The following is a 16,984-nucleotide window of genomic DNA, read 5'->3' as shown; positions in this document are numbered from 1 at the left end:
GCGCTAACACTGGTGACTTCGGGAAGAGCAACCGGCAGCCACACGAACCCCCTCGTGACATCTGCAGTTTATCGTTGCTACAATCTTTTATACATAATACACCACTGGCCATTAAAATTGCTACACCACGAAGAAATTTAACCAACAGGAAGAAGATGCTGTGATTTGCAAATGATTAGCTTATCAGAGCATTCACTCAAAGTTGGCGCCGGTGGTGACACCTACAACGTGCTGACAAGAGGAAAGTGTCCAACCGATTTGTCATACACAAACAGCAGTTGACCGGCGTTGCCTGGTGAAACGTGTTCTGATGCCTTGTGTAAGGACGAGAAATGCGTACCGTTTCCGACTTTGATAAAGGTCAGATTGAAGCCTATCGCGATTGCGGTTTATCGTATCGCGACATTACTGCTCGCTTTGGTCGAGATCCAATGACTGTTAGCAGAATTTAGAATCGGTGGGTTCACGAGGGTAATACACAACGCCGTGCATGATCCCAACGGCCTCGTATGACTAGCAGTCGAGATGACAGGCATCTTATTCGGATGGCAGTAACGGATCGTGCAGCCACGTCTCGATTCCTGAGTCAACAGATGGGGGAAACGTTTGCAAGACAACAACCATCTGCACGAACAGTTCGACGACGTTTGCAGCAGCATGGACCATCAGCTCGGAGACCATGGCTGCGGTTACCCTTGACGCTGCATCACAGACAGTGGAGCCTGCGGTGGTATACTCAACGACGAACCTGGGTGCACGAATGCAAAACGTCATTTCATAGTATGAAAGCTTCCACGACCGGATGACATATCTTCTGGTAAACCTTCCGGGATGTAAGATCGTGGTCCATGAAACTCTTCAGCTCCTAACGTTTCGTCCAGAGCTGCGCTGGACATCTTCAGAGGGGTGTTTCTCCTCCGGTGAGTCGGCAAGACTCACCGGAGGAGAAACACCCCTCTGAAGATGTCCAGCGCAGCTCTGGACGAAACGTTAGGTGCTGAAGAGTTTCATGGACCACGACCTTACATCCCGGAAGGTTTACCAGAAGAAAACGTCATTTTCTCGGATGAATCCAGGTTCTGTTTACAGCATCATGATGGTAGTATATGTGTTTGGCGGTGAACACAAATTGGAAGCGTGTATTCGTCATCGCCATACTGGCATATCACCCAGCATGAGCCGGCCGGATTGGCCGAGCGGTTCTAGACGCTACAGTCTGGAACCGCGCGACCGCTACGGTCGCAGGTTCGAATCCTGCCTCGGCCATGGATGTGTGTGATGTCTTTAGGTTAGTTATGTTTAAGTTCCAGGGGACTGATGACCTCAGACGTTACGTCCCATTGTGCTCAGAGCCATTTGAACCATTTTTGAACCCAGCGTGATGGTATGGGATGCCATTGGTTACATGTCTCGGTCACCTCTTGTTCGCATTGATGGCACTTTGAACAGTGGGCGTTACATTTCAGATGTGTTTTGGCCCGTGGCTCTGCCCTTCATTAGATCCCTGTGAAACCCTACATTTCAGTAGGATAATGCACGATCGCATGTTGCACGTCCTGTACGGGCCTTTCTGGATACAGACTGCTGCCCTGGCCAGCACATTCTCCAGGTCTCTCACAAATTGAAAACGTGTGATCAACTGATCAATGGTGGCCGAGCAACTGGCTCGTCACAAGACTCCAGTCAGTACTCTTGATGAACTGTGGTATCGTGTTAAAGCTGCATGGGCAGCTGTACCTGTACATGCCATCCAAGCTCTGTTTGAGTCAATGCCCAGGCGTATCAAGGCCGTTATTACGCCCAGAGGTGGTTGTTCTGGGTACTGATTTCTCAGGATCTATGCACCCAAATTGCATGAAAATGTAACCACATGTCAGTTCTAGTATAATATATTTGTCCAATGAATACCCGTTTATCATCTGCATTTCTTCTTGGTGTAGCAAGTTTAATAGCCAGTAGTGTTCTTAAAAACCATAACTGCCACAGCGCACACAAAACCAAATCGAAGTAATCCGTTGAATTACCTAAAAACTGTGGTTACCAGAAACACGACACATGACCATGCCTAATGCGGTGTAGGAAAATCGTTAGCATTCATAACAGCTTCCAGTCGTCCCGGAATGGACACATACAGGTCCTTCACCATTCTTCCTGCAAAGTAGTAACAAGTTCAAGTAATGATGATGCAAGTGAAAAGCGGTAACATGCCCTTCTCTCCAAAATAGACCACACAGGTTGAACAGTCTCCAGATCTGGTGCCAGCAGTGGTCAGAGGAGACACGAAACTTCATCCTCGTGCTCACAAAACCAGTGCTCGTCGATGAGAGCAGTGTGGACAGGGTCCTCGTCTTCTTGCAGAACAGCATCAACATTGAGGAGCAAGCATTGTACCATGGGATGGACATGATCAGCCAAATCGTTGGCATTTATGCAGCCCTGGAGAGTAACCGTGGGGCTCATCGAACACTGTGATAAGAGTGGCCAAATCATCACTGAACCCCGCCAAATTTCACTCTTGGGATATAAATTCAACCACTAGTTGACAAAGTGTGATTAAACGACATTGTAACATTCCTATTTATTTGTATTTCTTTATCAAAATTTCAAATTCCTTGTTAAATATTTGTTAAATATTTTAGGGATAAGCTTGCAAAAAGAAAAAAAACAAAGGAAAGCAAAGCAAACAAAGTAAAAAATGAAAAGAAAATGAAAATAATAAAAGATAAAAACAAAATAAGAACAACTATGACCCGCCTCTATGTGGCGGGACACGGGCAACGGTGCGACCGGATGCGGGAACTGGTGTGGAGGTTGAAGCCACATCAGCACCCCTACACAGACCGCAGGGTCTAAGTTGTCAGTAAAGACTCACCTTAAGCAATTACGTGTGTGTCGTAAAATCGGAGTGGCAAGTGAAAAACAAAATTCCTCCATTGTCCAGGTTTTACGGCATGTACACCACGTCTTCCCGTTACGGGCATTTCCATCAGCGATGAACTGTTTTGGAATTCCAGCTCGTCCTGCAATTCACGGCTTATAGAGAGCCCTTGTTGTTTTGGTGCTGAAAGGCTTGGCGAATGCGATATTAAGTTTTACCTGGAGATTTGCAGCTGCTGTCCTCTAATCTTTCGTCGCAGTGCTCTTCAGTGGCCGTCCGTCGCAATCACTCCACTTTCGTCCTCGTTAAGACTTAATGGAGGACGTGTTCCATCTTTCCCTGCGGTAAAACCTCGGATGCCGTGACTCTTGGACCACCAAACACTTCGACTACCTTTGTTGTGCAAGCAGCCACCATACCAGCACCAACAATTTTCCCACGTTGGAATTTACTTATCTCCGAAATAATGCAGTCACAGCTACACAGAACACCTTTCTGGCCACGAATAAAAGTTGCAACGTACCGAGGAAGTTGCACAGCTGTCACTCGTGGTCAGATAAGACACCACGTCCTGGGTGCTTGGCTAGCATCTGCATTTATGTTCGAACATGCTTTTCTGACGGTGTTTCGATGTTTTTGTCCAACCCTTGTACATCACCAGTTCACTGATGTTTATTAGCAGTGGGATTTTGGAACGTATACTGTGTTCGAACATGATGAATAACCTGGAAATAAGCGATCTATTAACAGAAAGCATGGATTGGGAAAAGATCGTTCTTGTGAAACATCGGCTCTTTACTCACACGAAGTAATGGTAGCTGTCGACAGGAAATCTCTTACTGATATCAAACTTTTGCTTTTCCAGAAGGTTGTGAAGGACACTGTTCTTCACAATCAACTTCTAATCAATTTGCCTGCCTGTGGAGCACAACCTCAGCTCTGTGACTAAATTTATGATTTGCCGTCAGGGAACTCACAGTGGTTAGTAACTGACGCACTGTCAGCGAGTTAAAAAGAAATAATGTACGGCGGGTTTCAGCGAAGTGTTATGGGGCCTCTGCTTTCCCCAATCTACTTACACCATTCAGGAGACAATCGAAGCAGGAATCTTTTGTAGATTATTTGCTAAGGACGCTGTCATTTATCGTTCAGTAAAGTTATCAAAAATAAAATTGCAAAGTAACTTAGACAATATATCTGTATAGTGTGGAAGCCGGAAATTGATTCCAAACAAAAGAGATTATGATCTAAATAGGTAGTAAGAGGAAGCCGTTAAATTTTGATTGCACGATAAATTACAGACATTTAAAGAACATCAATTTAACTAAACACCTAGGGATTACAGGTTCAAATGGTTCAAATGGCTCTGAGCACTATGGGACTTAACATCTGAGGTCATCAGTCCCCTAGAACTTAGAACTACTTAAACCTAACTAACCTAAAGACATCACACACATCCATGCCCGAGGCAGGATTCGAACCTGCGACCGTAGCGGTCGCGCGGTTCCAGACTGAAGCGCCTAGAACCGCTCGGCCACACGGGCCAGCAGGGATTACAGGACCGAACACCTTACACTGGAACACATGTAGAGAATATGTTGTGGGGAAGGTGAACCAAAGACAGCGTTTTGTTGACATAACAGACGACACAGCAAACACACTTATGGAAATTGAAAAGAAGACTAGAAAGAATTCGTCGATGCAGCGTACTGAAATTTTAATGAACCACTGTTTAGGACTTCGGCAACAAACGATCACACCGAAAGACGCATCAGTATCTAAGTATAGTTGAGAGGGCATGCGAAATAACATCACTAGTACCATACATGCCCGCCCCCCTCCCAACCCTTTGCGACAACGCAAGTAGCAGTTCTCTCATGGAGACCATCGTAGAGATGAAGAATGTAGTCTTGCGGAGTGGCCTGCCGTGAAATTTATATGTGGTGCCTCAGTTGGGCCAGATCTCCTGGCTGTCTTTCAGAACTCGCAGTAGGTCGTTTCCTCCAATCCTAGACTCTCTATTGGTGACAGATCTAGGGAGGATGCAGACAAGAGTATTAGACCTACACCTTGGAGAGAACGTGAGGTAGCACGGGATACCTGTGAACCTGCACTGCCTTGTCGGAGAATCACATCGCCGTCTTGGTGCAGTATGACGTGTTGAGCCGGCCCGAGTGGCCGTGCCGCTCTAGGCGCTTCAGTCTGGAACCGTGCGACGGTCGCAGGTTCGAATCCTGCGTCGGTCATGGATGTGAGTGATGTCCTTAGGTTAGTTAGGTTTAATTAGTTCTAAGTTTTAGGCGACTGATGACCTCAGAAGTTAAGTCCAATAGTGCTCAGAGCCATTTGAACCACTTGACGTGTTGAATAATATTTTGGACAAACGGTGCACTGTTCAGTGTTCCCTCTAAGATGACCAGTCGACAACTGCCATTGTAAGGCACAGTTTCCCACACCATGGTGGAGGATTTTCTCCCTTTGTGCCTCTGTCGTATGAACTCCAGACGTTTGCGCTCACCTGCACCTAGCCATACATGCACGTGACCATCGTTGGCACCGAGGCAGAGGCGCCTGTCACAACAAAATGTTGGGACGTGAGCAGAAGACGCCCTAACGGCATGCAGGATCGTAGCTTTGCTTCACAGAGACTGTTGCGAATGCTCCTCACTCATGTCCCGAGAACAACAGTGAACCTAATTTGATGTGAGGTCACGGTGTATCCTGAAAGGATTTTTTGTAAGTTGAGACTGTGTTGGTATGTGTCTGTGCGTCACCGTTTCCAGATCCAGACTGACGGGTATCTGGACCTTCTTCTGACCAATGGCTTCATCATCGATGCACAGCGGAGGCCCCAATTCTGTGGTATATCGGCTCGGCCTCCTACAGACACACCATAACTCACTCTCAAACTGCGAGTCTTTCATGTCCTGTCGAAGACGCAGACGGAGCTCTATATGCCACGGGAAACCGGCTACTACTGACACTGGAGGTAAACAACTACGGAGCTTGCTACATTCCAAGACCAATAACGCTGGACGTGGTTTGTCTGCAGTGCTGCGCGTTTGATCTTCACATTAACTGCACTGTTTTGGAGTCCCATTCAAATATAGCATGCCTTAATAAATTGCATTAATGTGTTATTTATTCATATTCGTATAGTGTAATATAAAACGACTTCCTATACTATGCTTGTCCGGCGTCTTTTGGAGTACTGCTCCACATTACGAGATCCTCACAAGACAGGTTTGACGCATAACACCGAAATAAATCAGAGAGAATGTCACAGCAACATTCCAGTTTGGTTGGCACTCACTGAAATAAAGGCATTTCTCGTTGCAACAAGATCTTTTCACGAAATATCAATCACCCACTTTTTCCTCTGAATGTGAATTTTGTTGACTGCCAAGCACAAAACGATCATTGTATAGAAATAAGATAAATTAAAGCTCACACAGAACATTCGTGTTTCTTTCATGAAACTTCTGCAGAACACCAAAGTGTGGATTGCAGAACTTTAATGTAGATGTAGATATTCTTGCAGCAGATGCTATTGATCAAACTGGAAATAAACTGGGGTCTATACAAAACAGGCTATGTGTATATATGTCCAGAATCGATTTCAACCAAATTTTGCACAGGAACAGCAAGCTTCATGAGTAACATCACTGTAGGGTTTAAAGGCTCTTAGATAGGAGCCGAGATACAGGAAAAAAAGTGTTTTCATGTCAGGGGCATGAAATAGTTTTCTGGGCTCCAACATATAGGCTGTCATGCATGAAGGGCATGTTGTGTGAGAGAAGTATTGGTCTGCTTTATTCACCCTCTTTGCTTGGCAACATGTATTTCAGTGGCAAATAAATGATTTTCGAGCCCCTGATGTCCAGTCTGCCCTGCATTGCATACATGTTGTTGGTGTCAGCCTCTTTTATTGAACTTTATCTTGGGGCGTACACATACTGTTGACATGGTTGGAGACATGTTGAGTTAGACATAGGACGGAATGGTATAAGAGACAGGGAGGAGGAGTTACACAGAGAGTTAGTGGAAAAGTACATGTGGGGGCTAGAGATCGAAAGGAAGGGATACAAGGATATGGTCAGAGAGGGAGAGGGGAAGAAGATAGGGTCAGAGAGAATTGATGGAAGAAATGGAGAAAGAGTGGGGCAGGAGGAAATGAAGCGAAGGAAGCGGGGAGAAGGAAATATACAAAGGCTGGAGGATTACATGAATGGACACAGGGACAACAGGTGGTCTCAGAGCAGAAGGAGGAGGTGTTTTCAATAGATGTGTCGAATGCATGTACGGGCGAAGTCGTAGGCAAAAGGCCAGTACTCCTATGAAGGTACTGAAACGCTCATGTCGTCAGTTCTTCCTCGCTTCCGTAGCGTCGCGTGAAGCAACGCCTGCGGCCGCTTCCGGAGGCCAAGCACTTCGGAAACGTCTTTTAGCGGACCTTGACTGATTCTGTGGCCTGCGGCACTGCACAGTCAGTGTAAATACGAATAGCAAGCCTCGTTCTGAATCACGAGATCGGACTATAAATTTCCCACAGGTTTAAAGTTATTAAAGTCCTTTAGCAATCCTACTACTTTCAGAAGAGATACGACCACTGCACTGAATATGTACCCTTACTCAAAGCAACTTCCGGTTGTAATCTCTGCAACAGGAAACCTAGAATATAGTTCAATGTCGATAAAGAAATAGTGTCAACGAAGACACCATACTAAAATTTTCACTGAAGCATATATAATTCATTGCCTTCAATGGGGACCTCGTCAGTTCTGTCTAGTTCACTAAACCCTACAGTCCTCCTAGCTACTTGTTTCACAACACTGTCCACTGTACAACACTATGCTACATAATTAAATTGTCACTTTCTTGAAACCTAGTTAATCGTCACCCACTGCGAGGCAGAAGATTGTAATGTGGACCAATGGTTCCTACAACCTTCCATTCCAATGCTGGAAAAGCATGATGCCCTACAGTTCGTCGACCAGCTCGGCGACACTTCCAGCACCAGTCGACACATACGAAATAAAAGGGAGGATTCCAGGAGTTTGTGTGATCTATAAGGTGGTTTAACGGTACGACACTGATATCAGTTTTCACCATAATTCCATCCAATGCCTCTGTGGACATGTCACACAATGGAAAGATCGTCACATCCGCTCTTACCCACACGTCACCCTTCCTTTGACGCCTGTGCGTTGGAGGTCAGAACCGTGCCTCCCAGCAACAAAATCAAGTGGATTTCATTTGAGTGGCGGAGCAAACCTTTCAGACAAGCCGCCGTTCAGAATCTAGAAGCAAAGGCCTCAGGGGGTGACATGAAGGAGGCCAATGAAATCACCACTTCCCATGGAACAATTATTCTTATATTTTTCATGGTCGAAAACAACAGTTCGCAGTTCCATGAGCAGCAGAACAATGTTTCTAACACAGGCAGCCCCTTCGATAACCCTTAGATTTCACCTGCCCCAAGCAGGACCTAGAGCAGTAGTGCAGTGCCACTCAGCTGAATCTGTGTCGAAGTCTCTGAACTCTATTTAAAGTGCTCTGCAAAGCTGTACTTGTGGTACCGAGGATATTGCCACAACGAGGGGTCTTTTTCGTTTCATTCAAGCATGCGCCAATGGTGCGACCTCCATGGTCAACCCAAAAGAGGGCACGAAACAGGTGACTGAGAAAGCACAGATCTCGTTTGCTGCTTCGGGTCACGTTCAACCGTTTTTGAACGGTTTCTTGTGGTTCCACACTGCATATCAGAGCAAACGCGACGACCGGACTACACTCCAAAGGGCTCTGATCGCGGTGATTGAGGTTGCAGCGTCACGATGTTGTTAGAGAAGAGCTGAATCGTCTGCATTGCACTGTGAACAGACGTTTTGGACCGCTGTGTATCTGGGCATGAATGGGCCAAGGAAAGAAGAGGTTTCGTTCATGCTGCCCCCTAAGGCCTCTGCGTGTGCACTCTAAACAGGGTCTGACTGGAATGTTTTCTTTTGGCCACCCGAAAAAGTCGTTTACCTTCAACATAGGGCGTCGCGGTTCTGACCTCCATTGAAGTGTCGGAAAAAGGGGTGAAATGCGGGTAAAAGGGTGTGTCACGTTCGCTCTTGCGTTGGGTAGAATTGAAATTTGTTACCAAGGTGACTTCGTTAACGTACTTAACATCTCACATGACCTACAGATACGTCCACACCTTGTTTTTGAAGCGTCATCGAAACCCTAGGATGATGTCACACGGCGCCAAGCTTTTGCACCCTTACAGCATCTTTAAGATAATGTGCAACTTCTATATAGAAACGAGAGGCTATTAAAGGGTTTTAAAAATGGTGACCTTTTCAGTGTGTAATTTTAGGCCTCTGTTTACTGAGCGTATGCACACTCGCTAAAACGGCAACACTCGCCTAGACAACTGGAATGCCTCACACTGAAATGCACGCCGCCTTATGGAACTCTTATTTGGATTCTCAGAAATTATTATGCAGTACGAAATAAATCTGTCGACTGTGAAAGGGTCACCATCTCCTGACTTCATAAGTGTACTACGGAATTTCATCTCCGTCCCAGAGTGCACACGTCTTGTTCAACCCCCCAGTTCCAAATCGCTTCACGATATAATTTTAAAATTTTTTCTGTCGCACACGGAACGTGGATTCGATAGAGTTTACCGTGCTGCTGAAAGCAAAGAAACGATGCGGCATATTTATATGGCACGTGCATCTCAACGTGTTACACGCGTTCACAGAGCGCTACGGTGGGAGTTCGGCTGTATCTGGCTGGATAATGGCATAGTTTATTTACGAGATGGACGTGCGTAAAATTTCTAGTTGGCTTTTTCCATGTCAGAGAATATGACACAACGCGTCATTAAGGTTTAGGATGCTTGCATCGCCTCACTGTGATACTTCTTGTTACAGAGTCACCCCCTACTTCATGCTGTAGATGCAATGTACTCTCTAGAAAAACATAAATTTTTATCTCTTTGTTCTTACACCCCTTCCCATAGATGTAACAGGGCGAAAAATTGTCGCTTCGGTGGGAAATCGACGCCTCCCCAACCAGACCTCGATAAATTGTTTGTCTATTTCCGCAAGGAACAAATCAACGCCCAGTAATTACATTCCCACAGAAAACTAGTTTAGCTATCACATTATGTTCTCCAGCCCTGTGACATTATATAGCGTTTCTTGTGGCTGACGAATATTCTGGATCTAGGACGCAGGATCAGCGATCTTAACGTAAAAATTTCGAAGTACGCTTGTGGCAATACCTTGCAGCTGAGAGAGGTCATTCTCACTGGGCTGAGGAAGTAAGGTTAACGTAAAAAACGTGAATATGTCAAGATTCTGTTACTTAAATGTGTCTGAAGCCTCTAGATAAGTCGAAAAGGTGGTTCCTTTATTTTACGTGCCTAAATGTGCCCAAGGACATATTAGCCTTTTTGTGCTATAATAACAGCATTTTTTTCTGTGTCACCAATCTGTACTATACTGTAATTTTGAGAGTATACCGCAATCGGAGTAGACAATAGAGCAACGTAGATTTTCATTGACTCGGGTGAGGACTGCTCTGGAATAAGTTTTTGTATTGTCTTTTGAACCATGTTTCTTGAGTTGGATATAGTTAGTTTGGCCCCTCTATGGCTACCCGCCCGATGTGGTTGAACCTGGCCAGTAAAGCCGACTGTATCCTCAAAGCACACAAGCCTCCACAACACCTCAAGGTCGCGTGCCTGTAGGAGATTTATTGTTTTATCTTATACTTTTTTAAATTTAGTTTTTATACATTTTCTTGCTTATAATTTTTATTATTTTGTTATTTATTTTATAATGCTTATTTTTTTATTTTGTTTGATTTTTACTAGGGAGAAGAACTTCTTAGCCAAAATCGCTATAATATCTTTACTGTGGATAACAAGTTCCGATAAAACAAAGTTACAATCTTCAGATCTGTAATACGTTTACAAGACACGCTACATAGTGTTGTACAAGTAATACAACATTAACCCATAGGAAACCAAACGACGACATACCTTTGTAAATGGAGGAAGGTAATTTCTTAATTATTGCTGTTTCTATGAAGTTAGGTATCTCTTATTTCGTTATTACTCCTCCAGTGTTTATTGTAAAATAATAATGATGTACGATATATCTCATAGGCAGATATCTACACTACTGGCCATCAAAATTGCTACACCACGAAGATGACGCGCTACACATGCGAAATTTAACCGACAGGAAGAAGATGCTGTGATACGCAAATTATTTGCTTTTCGGAGCAGTCACGCAAGGTTGGCGCCGATGGCGACACCTACAACGTGCTGACATGAGGAAAGTTTCCAACCGATTTCTCACACACAAGCAGCAGTTGACCGGCGTTGCCTGGTGAAACGTTGTTGTAATGCCTCGTGTAAGGAGGAGAAATGCGTACCATCACGTTTACGACTATGATAAATGTCGGATTGTAGCCTATCGCGATTGTGGTTTACCGTATGGCGACATTGCTTTCGCGTTGCTCGAGATCCAATGACTGTTAGCTGAATATGGAATCGGTTGGTTCAGGAGGGTAATGCGGAACGCTGCGCTGGATCCCGACGGCCTCGTATCTTATCCGCATGGTTGTAACGGATCGTACAGCCACGTCTCGATCCCTGAGTCAACACATGAGAACAAGACAACAACCATCTGCACGGACTGTTCGACGACGTTTGCAGCCGCATGGACTATCAGGTCGGAGACCATGGCTGCGGTTACCCTTGACGCTGCATCACAAACAGGAGCGCCTGCGATGGTGTACTCAACGACGAACCTGGGTGCACGAATGGCAAAACGTTATTTTTTCGGATGAATCCAGGTTCTGTTTACAGCAACATGATGGTCGCATCCGTGTTTGGCGACATCGCGGTGAACGCACATTAGAGGCGTGTATTCGTCATCGCCATACTGGCGTATCACCCGGCGTCATGGTATGGGGTGCCATTAGTTACACGCCTCGGTCACCTATTGTTCGCAATGACGGCACTTTCAACAGTGGACGTTACATTTCAGATGTGTTACTAATCGATTCCTACGAAACCCTACATTTCAGCAGGATAATGCACGACCGCATGTTGCAGGTCCTGTACGGGCCTTTCTGGATACAGAAAATGATCGACTGCCGCCCTGGCCAGCACATTCTCCAGGTCTCTCACAAATTGAAAACGTGTGATCAACTGAACAATGGTGGTCGAGCAACTGGTTCGTCACAATGCGCCAGTCACTACTCTTGATGAACTGTGGTATCGTGTTGAAACTGCACGGGCAGCTGTGCCTGTACACGCCGTCCAAGCCCTGTTTGACTCAATGCCCAGGCGTATCAAGGCAGTTATTATGGCCGGAGGCGATTGTTCTGGGTACTGACTTCTAAGGATCTATACACCCATACCGCGTGAAAATGTAATCACATGTCAGTTCTAGTATAATGTATTTGTCCAACGAATACCCGTTTATCATCTGCATTTCTTCTTGGTGTAGCAATTTTAATGGCCAGTAGTGTAGCAAAATTTGCCTGTCTACTCTTCAGGCAGAGGATGGTATCATCCTGTTTCATACCGGTGCCAGGTAACTAGTTTGGTTTGAACATAGACCTCGGACTATATTGTGGTGTATATGCCATGTAAGTGTTCATTTATTTCATATATAGATAGCTAGTGGAGCTTTGACAATCTACTCTTCAGTAGGGGATGGTATTCAGTCGCTAGGAAGTGGAAAGTTATCACATCCTTTTCGTGAATTATTGGAGGATTGTTTTTTATACACTTCGAGCTACGTTAGCATGTATATGATGATTTAGTTTATATCTTTTAGACGGAGGACTCTGGCACCCTGATGCTAGGTTGTCATCGTGTCTTAGATTTAATTTTTTCTGTCCTGTAGCTTCACATTGGGGAACGTAGGTCTTGAGCTACACTGCTGTATAAACGAATGATTATTGAATACCTCTTAACATCCTGATTAATTTCATTGTGTAGATAGAGAGGGACATACGCTGTTGTTTAGGCAGTTGGATATCACATATTTTGCAAATACTCCTTCTGTACTTCTTCGTGCAATGATCTGAACGTAGACAGCGCGGGTAGTAAGAGGTGAGATTTCTGTAGGTGGATTCAATTAATTTCGTTCTGTCCGGGGGCAGAGTTTAGTCATGAGTTCATGGTGTCTGTGATTTATGTAGCGGCATATACGTCGCATAAATGACGACATATTTCATATGTAGATATCTGACAAAGTTATGGCCTTCGACTCTTTAGACAGAAAGTGGCACTACCCTGTTTCATGCAGGTGCTAGGTATCTTGTGCGATAAGTTTCTCATTACTTTGTGTTTCGCACCACGTAGATCTCAAGCTACGTTGTTGAAACAAAACTATTTATCAAGGAAACCTTCTAAGTATTCTTTTATTAATTATTTTGGCTCTTGTAGGGTGTGTGACGTATCCTACGGGTTATACAACTTGTCATCCAGTTGGGATAGCCTTTTTGTAGGTTGATATATGAAGACAGATAGTTGGTTACGTTACTGTATTACTAGGCATTAAGTTATATATGAGTCCATAACTTACATTAATATAATGCAATGACAACGCTTTCGTAGTTTTGTGAGTCAGGATTGCGATTGGGTTTCTCATGTTCAGTATTCTTTGGCTGCAGACGTCCGTATACTCAATCTAAGTACTGGACTGTAATTACTTTCGACGGTTTACCTTTGGTATCCTTCGTAGCATTCTTGGCCATGCTATAGACTATCATATAGCCTAATCTTTTGGTGCACTACAATGGTATAATTTTCCGTTTGTCTGCGATAGCTATAGATATTGGGTTAGATAATGCTGTGTTTTTATTTTAGTAATTTACTAAAAGCGTTTTTAGCATACAGCGTAACTTCTGTTCCTTATAATACTTTTAATTGCTTTTTTTCTTTCTCTTTTCCAACAACTTCTGTAGGTCACTTAGTGATACTGTCACAAACAGGTACTTGCAGTTTTGTAATGCTGTAGCACAGGTATTGTAAATATTGTATATGTGATTTATTAGCGGTATTCTGTCATGAAAAAATTATCAAAAATATTTTATAAACGTTTCAGAACTTTTTTATATACGTATTTTTGGAATCATGGTTGATTGAAATTGGGTATTTGACTTTTACTGATAGACTCTGTGTACTGCATCAACACCTGTTGTGCTTGGGGTCAGTTCTTCTTATGCATAGGGTAGTGACATTCTTGTGGCTCCATGGAAGACATGATGTTTTGGTAAATTGTGATGCACATAGCAATTGTAATTTAGAAATGTCAACACATGGCTCATTTCATGTATAATCTACCTGGAAATTCAGTGGAAAGATTTTGTGTGTAGCTGACAAAGATGTTTATAATAACCTTTATGAGGGTATGTTGTCATTTGGTTCTAAATGTTGGATTATTTGTATTGCAGTTTGTAGCAAGTCTTTGAATTTTATAACCGAAATCGGTTATCTACAATAAACTTTTTTGTAGCGATCTCTTCTAAGAAGCTCTTCTTCTTCTAACTACACTCCTGGAAATGGAAAAAAGAACACATTGACACCGATGTGTCAGACCCACCATACTTGCTCCGGACACTGCGAGAGGGCTGTACAAGCAATGATCACACGCACGGCACAGCGGACACACCAGGAACCGCGGTGTTGGTCGTCGAATGGCGCTAGCTGCGCAGCATTTGTGCACCGCCGCCGTCAGTGTCAGCCAGTTTGACGTGGCATACGGAGCTCCATCGCAGTCTTTAACACTGGTAGCATGCCGCGACAGCGTGGACGTGAACCGTATGTGCATTTGACGGACTTTGAGCGAGGGCGTATAGTGGGCATGCGGGAGGCCGGGTGGACGTACCGCCGAATTGCTCAACACGTGGGGCGTGAGGTCTCCACAGTACATCGATGTTGTCGCCAGTGGTCGGCGGAAGGTGCACGTGCCCGTCGACCTGGGACCGGACCGCAGCGACGCACGGATGCACGCCAAGACCGTAGGATCCTACGCAGTGCCGTAGGGGACCGCACCGCCACTTCCCAGCAAATTAGGGACACTGTTGCTCCTGGGGTATCGGCGAGGACCATTCGCAACCGTCTCCATGAAGCTGGGCTACGGTCCCGCACACCGTTAGGCCGTCTTTCGCTCACGCCCCAACATCGTGCAGCCCGCCTCCAGTGGTGTCGCGACAGGCGTGAATGGAGGGACGAATGGAGACGTGTCGTCTTCAGCGATGAGAGTCGCTTCTGCCTTGGTGCCAATGATGGTCGTATGCGTGTTTGGCGCCGTGCAGGTGAGCGCCACAATCAGGACTGCATACGACCGAGGCACACAGGGCCAACACCCGGCATCATGGTGTGGGGAGCGATCTCCTACACTGGCCGTACACCACTGGGATCGTCGAGGGGACACTGAATAGCGCACGGTACATCCAAACCGTCATCGAACCCATCGTTCTACCATTCCTAGACCGGCAAGGGAACTTGCTGTTCCAACAGGACAATGCACGTCCGCATGTATCCCGTGCCACCCAACGTGCTCTAGAAGGTGTAAGTCAACTACCCTGGCCAGCAAGATCTCCGGATCTGTCCCCCATTGAGCATGTTTGGGACTGGATGAAGCGGCGTCTCACGCGGTCTGCACGTCCAGCACGAACGCTGGTCCAACTGAGGCGCCAGGTGGAAATGGCATGGCAAGCCGTTCCACAGGACTACATCCAGCATCTCTACGATCGTCTCCATGGGAGAATAGCAGCGTGCATTGCTGCGAAAGGTGGATATACACTGTACTAGTGCCGACATTGTGCATGCTCTGTTGCCTGTGTCTATGTGCCTGTGGTTCTGTCAGTGTGATCATGTGATGTATCTGACCCCAGGAATATGTCAATAAAGTTTCCCCTTCCTGGGACAATGAATTCACGGTGTTCTTATTTCAATTTCCAGGAGTGTAATAACTACAGATCACCCATTTGAGCTCAAAAAATGTTTATTATATTTAATGTTTTATAGTGACGCACATTTTATTCGTATATGGATGACGCTGTATGCGCTAACACATGAAAATAATACAATTATACAAAGCAAAAAAAAAAAAAAAATAATACATAAATTCAACATCCAACGAAATTTTAAACACTATGCGAAGCTTAAGATAGTGTGTATGTAAATATTTTATATTAAGTAGATATACTTACAATACAATCTTATTACATAGATAAACTTACTTAAAAGCTTACTACATCGCAAGCTGCAAGATTCGCCCAACAAACAATAAAATATTGAGCGGCACAAGTCTTGTTATTATCTCGTACTTTAAGGTTCTTGCCATTTTTTATTTTGAGTATGCAATATTAAATGAACTCACTTGAATAATTTTGATACGAAGTATAACAAAACCTAATGCGAATTAAATGCGAGCGTGGTTGGGAGAAATAAGCAGATCGCCGAAGCAATATATGCACGACAAAATGCGATCTGTTTTCGGCCCTGTTCGAAAATTGACAAACTTAAGCCTGTTTCGTCCGAAAATTAATTTTCACTAGATGGCATAGCAGTTTTGAAGATAACGCAGTGAAACATTTTCTGTTGATTGGCAATGAGGTAAACTCATTCTTACAATTATTTTTACAGCAGTTTTCTGGTCAGTTTTCTGCTTGATCATCGATAAAACTTTAAAAGGTTGATGAAACAGTACATTATTTTGCATAGATCTGGGCATAATTCTGGTTTGGTACAGTTTCACACGTCCAGAGCTTCTTAGAAGATTATAACCCATTGGTGAATAAAATTTTTAAAGGTTATACAACGGAACATTAATCACTAGTAATAAAGCATTCTTTTTATTAGATCCAAACGCAGCGCTTAAAATGCAAGGCTGTTCTATGAAACAAGATTTCATGTGCAAACGCATGATTTTTCGGACATAAAACCCGAAAAATGAAACATTTTTGTTCACGCTTTTCCTAATTAGTTTAACCACACATTTTTACTATCATCTGTATAGCTGTAAGCCCTCACAGCCCCTGCAATTCGTCTGAAACATGATTTTATGTGCATTTTAT

The sequence above is a fragment of the Schistocerca piceifrons genome, chromosome 4, assembly GCF_021461385.2.
Source record: "Schistocerca piceifrons isolate TAMUIC-IGC-003096 chromosome 4, iqSchPice1.1, whole genome shotgun sequence".
In the NCBI taxonomy this organism is placed as follows: Eukaryota; Metazoa; Arthropoda; class Insecta; order Orthoptera; family Acrididae; genus Schistocerca; species Schistocerca piceifrons.
This window is presented reverse-complemented; position numbering follows the sequence as displayed.